Consider the following 10,635-nt stretch of genomic DNA (forward strand, 5'->3'; position numbering starts at 1 on the left):
ACTTAGTTCGGTGTGGAGAGAATGCTTAACGCTTGTTTTCTAAATTTTAAAGTATCATGTGACTATTTGTTAGACTTATGATAATATCTGGATCAAATTATGTAACATGGAGTATTATGGATGTAATATGTGGCATCTCCAACACTACTTTCCTAGATCTGCCACAGTCAGTGATGGGTAAGCTTTGACCCAGGCAAGCCGCGAGGAACACTTTCACCCTACACATCGCCCTGCTCAGTCTTGTTTTATGTCTTAGTGGCAAATGGATTCGAGTCTTGTGGAGTCCATGTTATTGACTTCTTTGTATTTTCAAAAGGACACCTAAAGGATATCTTATAACTGAAAATTATCAAGGAAAACAGTACACAATATACAAAACGACCATCTAACAATAAAATTACATCGATCTGTCTTACTACGATTGAATGCAACCATCAGAGATTGAAAAATAAATTAGCAGCAATAAAAGAAAGGAACACCTGCAAACACCCTTGTCAAACTAGACTTTAAAGACTGCAATAGCCGCTCACTGCTAGAAATGAGATCTAATAATTGTTGAAGGAAAATGACGCTTGCCAACACCGTTGTTAATGCCAAGTGCTTTCCTCATGCAGTGTTGTTGAGCACCTGCCTCTCACTACAAAATCTAACTCCACCATTGATCTCAACCTCCTCGCTTGGGCTTTCCTCCGTCGGTTGGTGGACTGTGAGTTTAAACATTCTGAAGTGTGCATGAAGGAGTCTACCCGTCGTTGCCAAATGATGAAGTCCAAAATTAGAAATATTGTTCATAATTATTCTATAGAATACCATTTTATAGCCCCCAACGAATCTGATGTATACTTCAAATAGACTATCTCGCCTACTCATGAAGCATGCCCTTGTTTAAGTCTGTGTAGTCGTGAAATTTTGATTTGGTATTGTAAAATTGTCCCAGTGACTCACTTTTAGTCCGAAACCATGTTCGTCGTGATAACTACATCGACGTGGAAGACACATGTCCTTGGACTTGCGCACACGAAGCAAACTAGGCCAACCTTATTTTTTCACCTAGGCCCACCTGTATTATTGAGGGACCTTAGCAACTTCTTCACAACATCATGATTTTCAATATCCTTAGCTCCGAGACCTTTCAACTCATCGGTGATAGTGACAAGTGCCGAGTAGGTGTCTTGAACACTTTCTGAGCCTTTTCTCCTAAAGTTGTTGAACCCGTTGCAGAGAACATCCATCCTGGTTGCACGCAGAGAGTAAACACCTTCATTGACATTGGGTAAAATATCCTAAACTTCCTTAGCAGTTTCCAATTCACTAATATGGTTGAATTCTTCTCTGGTGATGCAGTCGCAGAGAATGTCTTGGGCTTGAGCGTCCATATTGATATTCCATTGGTCTTCAGAGGTAGGATTTTGCGAGGGTCTTCGTAAAACAAATCCTCACCGACAACTCTCCATAGCTCAGGATCAATTCCTCTGAAGTGGCATCTCATCCAGCTCTTCAGTAAGGATATTCCTTCCCATCAAAGACAGTCTTGTGAGTAGATCCTTCATAATTACCTGTGGCCGACATCATTAAACTTTGGGTGGTTAAACCAAATCACACAGAGACAAGGGAGCACCTTACTCTGACACCAATTGTAGGACCAGATATCGACCAGGACGGGGGGTGAATGGGAGATCCGACAAATGCTTCAAAAAAGTAAGCTTTCCAAAATAAGACAGTGTATGTAGAATATTATAACATAAAAGAGAGTAAAATAAACTGAACAGAGAGACAACTTAGAGAAACAACTAGATAAGTAGAGGTAAATGTGAGCAGTAGTGAATAGGAAAGTAACCATAGCATCGGCAGTTGAATAACTATGTTCTCAAAAACTTCGTCACAACATTCACAGAGAAAGAAGACGAGAAGAAGATTATCGAACAGATGCAAGTTATAAAGGTATATGAGTTTGAGAAAGTAAACCTGTAGCTTGACGAAGTCAGAGATTTGTTTGACCAGTTCAAGTTGCTGGCACAACTCAATGCCTGGTTGGAGGGCCAAGATTTAACACAGAGGACAATGTCCTCACCCTATTCTCCTTGAGATAAAGTCACTAATGCTTCGCCCAATCACTCGGGGTAAATCTTCGAGGTAGATCTCTAGGACCTTCACAAACTTTTCTTCAGCCGTCCAGTGAAACCTAACCGTCTAGTAGATGCACATTCCACAAGAGCAAGAGGTTAAATTAAGTTTCAACTAGTTCTTCAGTGATGATCAGTCGCTTAGGAGATTTTAGGCTGTAGGGTTTTTCCTCTCTTGGGATTCTCTCAGTCTCTTTCGGGGGATGAATTGCTCTGACAAACACTTCTCAATTCTCTTTGGAGAAACCGGCCATTTAAGGTTGAAGGGGGTGGCTATTCATAGCTGGAGCAATCCCGAGGTGTGAAATGAACAATAGGGGCATTGTCTACCTAACAAACAACCAACGCGGCCACAACGGTCGGATTTTAAAGGCGGCCTACGACTTGCTTGGGAACAAGTCAAGACGACTCAACTACACTTGGTTCTTGCTCGTAGTCCTGAAGAACACTGTCTCGGACTTAAGAGAGAAAATCACAGAGCACGAAGAGATTTCCAAGTCTTCACTCGAAGATGTAGGTTTTGATTGAGAATCACCGAAGAGCTAAATCTCAACGTTCACTTAGACCCCCCTCTTAATAGTTCGGTTTTCCCTATGAATCAAAAAGAGAGAAATGAAACTAGGAAACAAAATATCCAGTACACTTCATCTCCTCTCTGCAATATGATTGTTCCTGGAACAAACATTCCAACAGATTTCATTTCACCACAACTTTTGGGGCTCATAACTCTGATCTTAAACCAAACTAGTTGATTGTCCACGCATTGCAACAGGGACATACATATTCTAGTGATCCTCACGTGCAACACTCGATGATACTTCCCATAATTAATGTGATCCCCCTGTTCAAATAATGACACTCTCCATAATAATGTAATTCCCGTCCAAAGAATGATACTCTCCATAAGTAACATGATCCCCATCCAAAGAATGATACTCTCGGTAATCAACACGACCCTTTTGTCCAATGCTTGATGGTACTTTTCATAATTAACATGATCCTCTTGTCCAAAGAATGATACTCTCCATAATTAACACGATCCTCCAGTCCAAAGAATTATACCCTCCATAATTAACGTGAAACCAACAAACATGCGAAACCAAACCAAACCATGGCGTACCATCACCACCGCAGACTCCCCTTTAATACTAGAGAGATTCTCTAGGACATTCACTTGTGTATACTCACAAACACATCAGTTCCTTAACTATTTTGTCATTAATCATCCTAATCCTTAGGGGGAACCAGATGCATGTACAATCTCCCTCTTTTTGGATGATTAATGATAGTACCAGTTAAAGCTTCGAGAGACGAATAATAAATTGAAAGTAAAAACATGATTATCTTGAAATCGTATACATAGAGGTAGTCCCCCCTGAAGATGTGCATATAAAGATATTTGCTTTGGATTGAAAATGCACATGATGAGTTGGAATTGAGGAGATTTCCTCTCTGTCTTGAAACCCGAGGGGAGCACAGTGCAATTAAGATAAACTTGTGAGAATAATACAATGCATTACATCACAATGGTCATTGAGAAACATCCAGATGCATATAAGATAGAGAGTTCCAATTTTATCGGATGCCCTCGAGAGAGAGAGAGAGTTGCGAAGCCCGCTCCCCCTTACCCCTACCCGGCGCTGGCAGCCACCTCGGTCGCGACACGACCATGCCTCTGCCTCCGGGCGGTGGCTTCCACTGGTCCTCCTTAGTCCTCGCCCACTCCGGGCATGGCAGCCACCCCACCACCCTGCCCGTTAAGTCATGGCCCGGGTAGGCCTGGTGTCTCTTGATACGTCCATCATGTTTTTCTACGGTTATTTATAATGTTTTAGATCAATATTTCACTTTACGATGCAATTCTAATGTCTTTTCTCTCTTAATATACACACGAATAAGGAAATTCTCGGCAGCTGGAATTCTGGACCTAAAAGAGCTACGATAGAGATATATATTCTATGGATCTCCAAATGACTTGAAATATTACGGAGAATTATTTTGGAATATATAAAAAATATTAGAAGAAAGGAGTATCAGAGAAGACTCACCGTGGGCCACAAGGCAGGGAGAGAGCCCTGGTGCCTTGTGGGGTAGTACAGATGCCCTCTGGTGCCCATCTTCTGCTATATGAGGCCATTTGCCCTAAAAAAATATAAGAGAAGAATTTCAGGACGAAGCACCGCCGTCTCGAGGCGGAACCTGGGCAGGAGCACTTTTGCTCTCCAGCAGAGCGATTCTGCCAGGAATACTCCCCTTCGGGAGGGGGAAATAAAGCCATCGACATCACCAACGATCCTCTCATCGTGGGAGGACCAATGTTCATCAACATCTTCACCAGCACCATCTCCTCTCGAACCCTACACTACTAGGGAAAAGGCTATAGGTAGATGCTTAGCAGTAGCGCTGGGTAAGTACCCCTCGCTACTATTAAGTAGCAGTAGCATGGGCTGGAACCCCATGCTACAGGTATACCGTAGTAGTAGCACAGGGCGGTGCAACCCATACTGCTGATAAGTGCCCCCCATGGTACCCTTGGGTCGAGCCATAGTAGCAGCGCGGGTCAAAAGCCCCAGCTACATCTAACCTCATAGTTGTAGCACTTGTTTACTGCCCCGCGCTGCTACTATGGCCAACCCCGGGGGGGGGGGGGACTATGGCCCCCATTGGCCTAGCTTAGTAGTAGCATAGGCTAAGTTGCCCCTCGCTACTGCTAGACAACCTTATACCCCCGTGACCGTCCACCTCACTCTCCCTGTGCTCACTCTCTCTCGCAGTCGTTCTTCCTCCCGCCGTTGCCACCGTCCACCATTGCCACCACCGCCACCTCGGTAAGACTCCTCCTCCCTCCTCCCTTCTCCTCCTTGATGTCTACTATGCAATTTTTATTCTTGTAGACTCTGTTGGGCCTCCAAGCGTAGAGTTTTGTAGGACAACAACAAATTTTCCTCAAGTGGATCACCTAAGATTTATCAATCCATGAGAGGTGTAGGATGAAGATGGTCTCTGTCAAACAACCCTGCAATCAAATACAAGAAATCTCTTGTGTCCCCAACACACCCAATACAATGGAAAATTGTATAGGTGCACTAGTTCGGCAAAGAGATTGTGATACAAGTGTAGTATGGATAGTAGATAAAGGTTTTTGTAATCTGAAATGATAAAAACAACAAGGTGGAAAGTAATAAAAGTGAGCACAAATGGTATTGCAATGCTTGGAAACAAGGCCTAGGTTCATACTTTCACTAGTGCAATCTCTCAACAGTGCTAACACAAATGAATCATATAACAATCCCTCAACGTGCGACAAAGAATCATTCCAAATTTCCTATCGAAGAAAGTAGGACGAAAACGTGTATCAACCAATGTGCCTAGATTACCCCAATGTCACCATGGGAATCTGCACATCGAATACCAAAACATATATGAAGTGACTCAATAGAATACCCCATTGTCACCACGGGTATCTGATACGTCCATTTTGCATCATGTTTTTATGTTGATATTTATTGCATTATGGACTACTATTACACTTTATGATTCTATTCTCATGCCTTTTCTCCCTTATTGTGCAAGATTCACATGAAGAGGGAGAATGCCGGCAGCTAGAATTTTGGACCAGAAAGGAGCAAATCTGAGATACCTATTCTGCACAACTCCAAATATCCTGAAACTTTACATAGAATTATTTTGGAATATATAAAAAATATTGGGCGAAGAAATACCAGAAGGGGACCCACCAGGTGGCCACAAGCCTGGAGGGCATGCCCTACCCCCCAGGGCGCTCCCCTGAGCTTGTGGCCCCCCCTGGCCAGGCTTTGGTGCCCATCTTCTGCTATATGAAGGGTTTTAACCTAGAAAAAATAGAGAAGACTTTTAGGACGAAGCGCCACTGTCTCGAGGCGGAACCTGAGCAGAAGCAATCTAGGGCTTCGGCGGAGCGATTCCGTCGGGGAAACTTCCCCCCGGGAGGGGGAAATCGAAGACATCGTCATCACCAACGACCCTCTCATCATGGGAGGACCAATATTCATCAACATCTTCACCGGCACCATCTCATCTCAAACCTTAGTTCATCTCTTTATTCAGTGTTTGTCTCGAAACCTCAGATTGGTACCTATGGGTTGCTAGTAGTGTTGATTACTCCTTGTAGTTGATGCTAGTTGGTTTATTTGGTGGAAGATCACATGTTCAGATCCTTAATGATATTTATTACCCCTCTGATATTGAACATGAATATGTTTTGTGAGTAGTTACTTTTGTTCCTGAGGACATTGGAGAAGTCTTGTTATAAGTAATCATGTGAATTTGGTATTCGTTCGATATTTTGATGAGATGTATGTTGTCTTTCCTCTAGTGGTGTTATGTGAACGTCGACTACATGACACTTCACCATGATTTGGGCCTAGGGAATGCATTGGGAAGTAGCAAGCAGATGATGGGTTGCTAGAGTGATAGAATCTTAAACCATAGTTTATGCGTTGCTTCGTAAGGGGCTGATTTGGATCCACATGTTTAATGCTATGGTTAGATTTATCTTAATTCTTCTTTCGTAGTTGCGGATGCTTGCGAGAGGGATTAATCATAAGTGGGAGGCTTGTCCAAGTAAGGACAGCACCCAAGCACCGGTCCACCCACATATCAAATTATCAAAGTAACAAACGCGAATCATATGAGCATGATGAAAACTAACTTGACGATAATTCCCATGTGTCCTTGGGAGCACTTTGCTTTAAATAAGAGTTCATCCAGGGTTGTCCTTTGTTATAAAAAGGATTGGGCCACCTTGCTCCACCTTTTCTACACTTGTTTACTTGTTACCCGTGACGAATTACCTTGCTACCAAACTATTTGTTGCCGATAATTTCAGTGCTGCAGAGAATACCTTGCTGAAAACCGCTTGTCATTTACTTCTACTCCTCGTTGGGTTCGACACTCTTACTTATCAAAAGGACTACGATTGATCCCCTATACTTGTGGGTCATAAAGACCCTTTTCTGGCGCTGTTGCTGGGGAGTGAAGCGCCTTTGGTAAGGAAACATTTATATTACGTGCTGAAATTTACTGTTACTTGTTACTATGGAAAACCATCCTTTGAGGGGTTTGTTCAGGGTATCTTTGATACGTCTCCAACGTATCTATAATTTTTGATTGGTCCATGCTATTATATTATCTCTTTTGGATGTTTTATATGCATTAATATGCTATTTTATATGATTTTTGGGACTAACCTATTAACCTAGAGCCCAGTGCCAGTTTTTGTTTTTTCCTTGTTTTAGAGTTTCGCAGAAAAGGAATACCAAATGGAGTGCAAACGGAATAAAACTTTCGTGATGATTTTTCTTGGACTAGAAGACACCCAGGAGACTTGGAGCGCAAGTAAGAAGAGCCACGAGGCGACCACAAGGGTGGAGGGCGCGCCCCTCGACCTTGTGGGCCCCTCGTAGGTCTCCTGACCTAGTTCTTCCTCCTATATATACTCTTATACCCTAAAAACATCCAGGGGAGCCACGAAACCACTTTTCCACCGCCACAACCATCTGTACCCGTGAGATCCCATCTTGGGGCCTTTTCCGGCATCCTGCCGGAGGGGGATTCGATCACGGAGGGCTTCTACATCAACACCATTGCCTCTCCGATGAAGCGTGAGTAGTTTACTTCAGACCTACAGGTCCATAGCTAGTAGCTAGATGGCTTCTTCTCTCTCTTTGATTCTCTTACAAAGTTCTCCTCGATGTTCTTGGAGATCTATTTGATGTAATACTCTTTTGCGGTGTGTTTGCTGAGATCCGATGAATTGTGGATTTATGATCAGCTTATCTATGAATATTATTTGAATCTCCTCTGAATTCTTATATGCATGATTTGATATCTTTGCAAGTCTTTTCGAACTATCGATTTGGTTTGGCCAACTAGATTGGTTTTTCTTGCAATGGGAGAAGTGCTTAGCTTTGGGTTCAATCTTGCGGTGCTCGATCCTAGTGACAGAAGGGGAACCGACACGTATTGTAGTGTTGCCATCGAGGATAAAAAGATGGGGCTTTCATCATATTGCTTGAGTTAATCCCGCTACATCATGTCATCTTGCTTAATGCGTTACTCTGTTCTTATGAACTTAATACTCTAGATGCAGGTAGGAGTCGGTCGATGTGTGGAGTAATAGTAGTAGATGCAGAATCGTTTTGATCTACTTGACACAGACGTGATGCCTATATTCATGATCAGTGCCTTAGATATCGTCATAACTTTGCGCTTTTCTATCAATTGCTCGACAGTAATTTGTTCACCCACCGTAATAATTTCTATCTTGAGAGAACCCTCTAGTGAAACCTATGGTCCCCGGGTCTATTTTCCATCATATAAGTTTCCGATCTATAATTTCTAGTTTTCTATTTACTTTCTTTTGCAACCTTTACTTTCCGTTCCATAAACCAAAAATACCAAAAATATTGCTTTACCGTTTACCTATCTCTATCAGATCTCACTTTGCGAATAACCGTTAAGGGATTGACAACCCCTTTGTCGCGTTGGTTGCAAGTTGGTGTTTGTTTGTGTAGGTATTCGGTGGCTTGTTGCATAGTCTCCTACTGGATTGATACCTTGGTTCTCAAAACTGAGGGAAATAGTTACGCTCCTTTGCTGCATCACCCTTTCCTCTTCAAGGGAAAAACCAACGCAAGCTCAAGATGTAGCAAGAAGGATTTCTGGCACCGTTGCTAGGGAGATCTACGCCAAGTCAAGGCATACCAAGTACCCATCATAAACTCTCATCTCTCGCATTACATTATTCGTCGTTCGCCTCTTGTTTTCCTCTCCCCCACTTCTAAAACGATTTTCGAAAAGATTCGCCTTTTCTTCACACTCCTTTTTGTTCATCTCTTTTTCCATGGCCGAATCTAGAAGAGCTTCGGGTTTTCTCCCAGGGTCAAGTACCTTGGATAACCCATATGTCCTTTCTAAGCTTATAAATAATGATGCTATGGAAAAACTTACTGGGATAGTTGAGGAGGATTTCAATCTTGATGAAGATGATCCCAAATTTTTTCGTTATTTGCTTGATGAATCTTTGAAATATGCTTGGGATCGTTTGTTGAGGATTCGAGCCAGCTATGTGCCCCAATATCAAATTGAGGTTTACTTAAAAAGCTTTTATTTTGGCCTTCCCCCTTCTTTAAGCAAGTTTTGGATTCTATTTTTAAAAACGGTTTTCTTGGAGGGGACGCCATCGGTACTTATGAGAAGATGAAATCCATATTCAGGCACCCCAAGGAAATGGATGTTGAATCTTCTGCCATTATGAGTTTCTATCAAAACGAAATAATTAAAGAGACGAAGGCAAGTTTAGATGCAAATTTTCGCAATGTGCTTAATCTTTCTTCTATGATCAATGGCCATGTGCTCTCACAAAACAGAAAGATAAATGCCATAGATAAGAAATTTTCTCTTCTCTTCCCCATTGCCAAAGATGATAATACTTAGATCTATTCGTGCTTTTATGCCTAGCTAGGGGCGTTAAACAACAGCGCTTGTTGGAGGCAACCCAATTTTATTTTTTGTTCTTGATTTTTAGGTCCTGTTTTGCTTTGAATAAATCATCTAGCCTCTGGTTAGATGTAGTTTTGTGTTTTAATTAGTGTTTGTGCCAAGTAAGACCTATGGGATAACCTACGGTGCTAGTTAATTTGATCTTGCTAAAAAACAGAAACTTTTGCGCTCACGAAAACAATTCTTATTCTTAGCAAGAACGTGATAAAATACTGATTCTTTTTGAAGAAGATTAATAAACAAATTATCTAGGATTTACTATTTTCTCAGGATTTTTTGAATTACAGAAGTATTCGAAATATTCAGATTTCTACAGACTGTTCTGTTTTTGACAGATTCTATTTTTCGCGTGTTGTTTGCTTATTTTGATGCATCTATGGCTAGTATCGGGGGGTATGAACCATGGAAAAATTGGAATACAGTAGATATTACACCAATATAAATAAAGAATGAGTGCACAACAGTACCAAAAGTGTTGATTTATTTTCTTATACTAACGGAGCTTACGAGATTTTCTGTTGAAGTTTTGTGTTGTGAAGTTTTCAAGTTTTGGGTAAGGATTTGATGGACTATGCAATAAGGAGTGGCAAGAGCCTAAGCTTGGGGATGCCCAAGTCACACCAAGTTAATATTCAAGGATGTCAAAAATCCTAAGCTTGGGGATGCCCCGGGAAGGCATTCCCTCTTTCGTCTTCGTCTATCGGTAACTTTACTTGAGGCTATATTTTTATTCACCACATGATATGTGTTTTGCTTGGAGCGTCTTGTACGATTTGAGCCTTTGCTTTTTAGTTTTCCACAATCATCCTTGCTATACACACCTTTGAGAGAGACACGCACAAATCGTGATTTATTAGAATGCTCTATGTGCTTCACTTATATCTTTTGAGCTAGGCAAAAATTTGCTCTAGTGCTTCACTTATATCTTTTTAGAGCACGGCGGTGGTTTTATTTTATAGAAATTGATGAA

The sequence above is a fragment of the Triticum aestivum genome, chromosome 1D (genome assembly GCF_018294505.1).
Source record: "Triticum aestivum cultivar Chinese Spring chromosome 1D, IWGSC CS RefSeq v2.1, whole genome shotgun sequence".
NCBI classification, from domain to species: Eukaryota; Viridiplantae; Streptophyta; class Magnoliopsida; order Poales; family Poaceae; genus Triticum; species Triticum aestivum.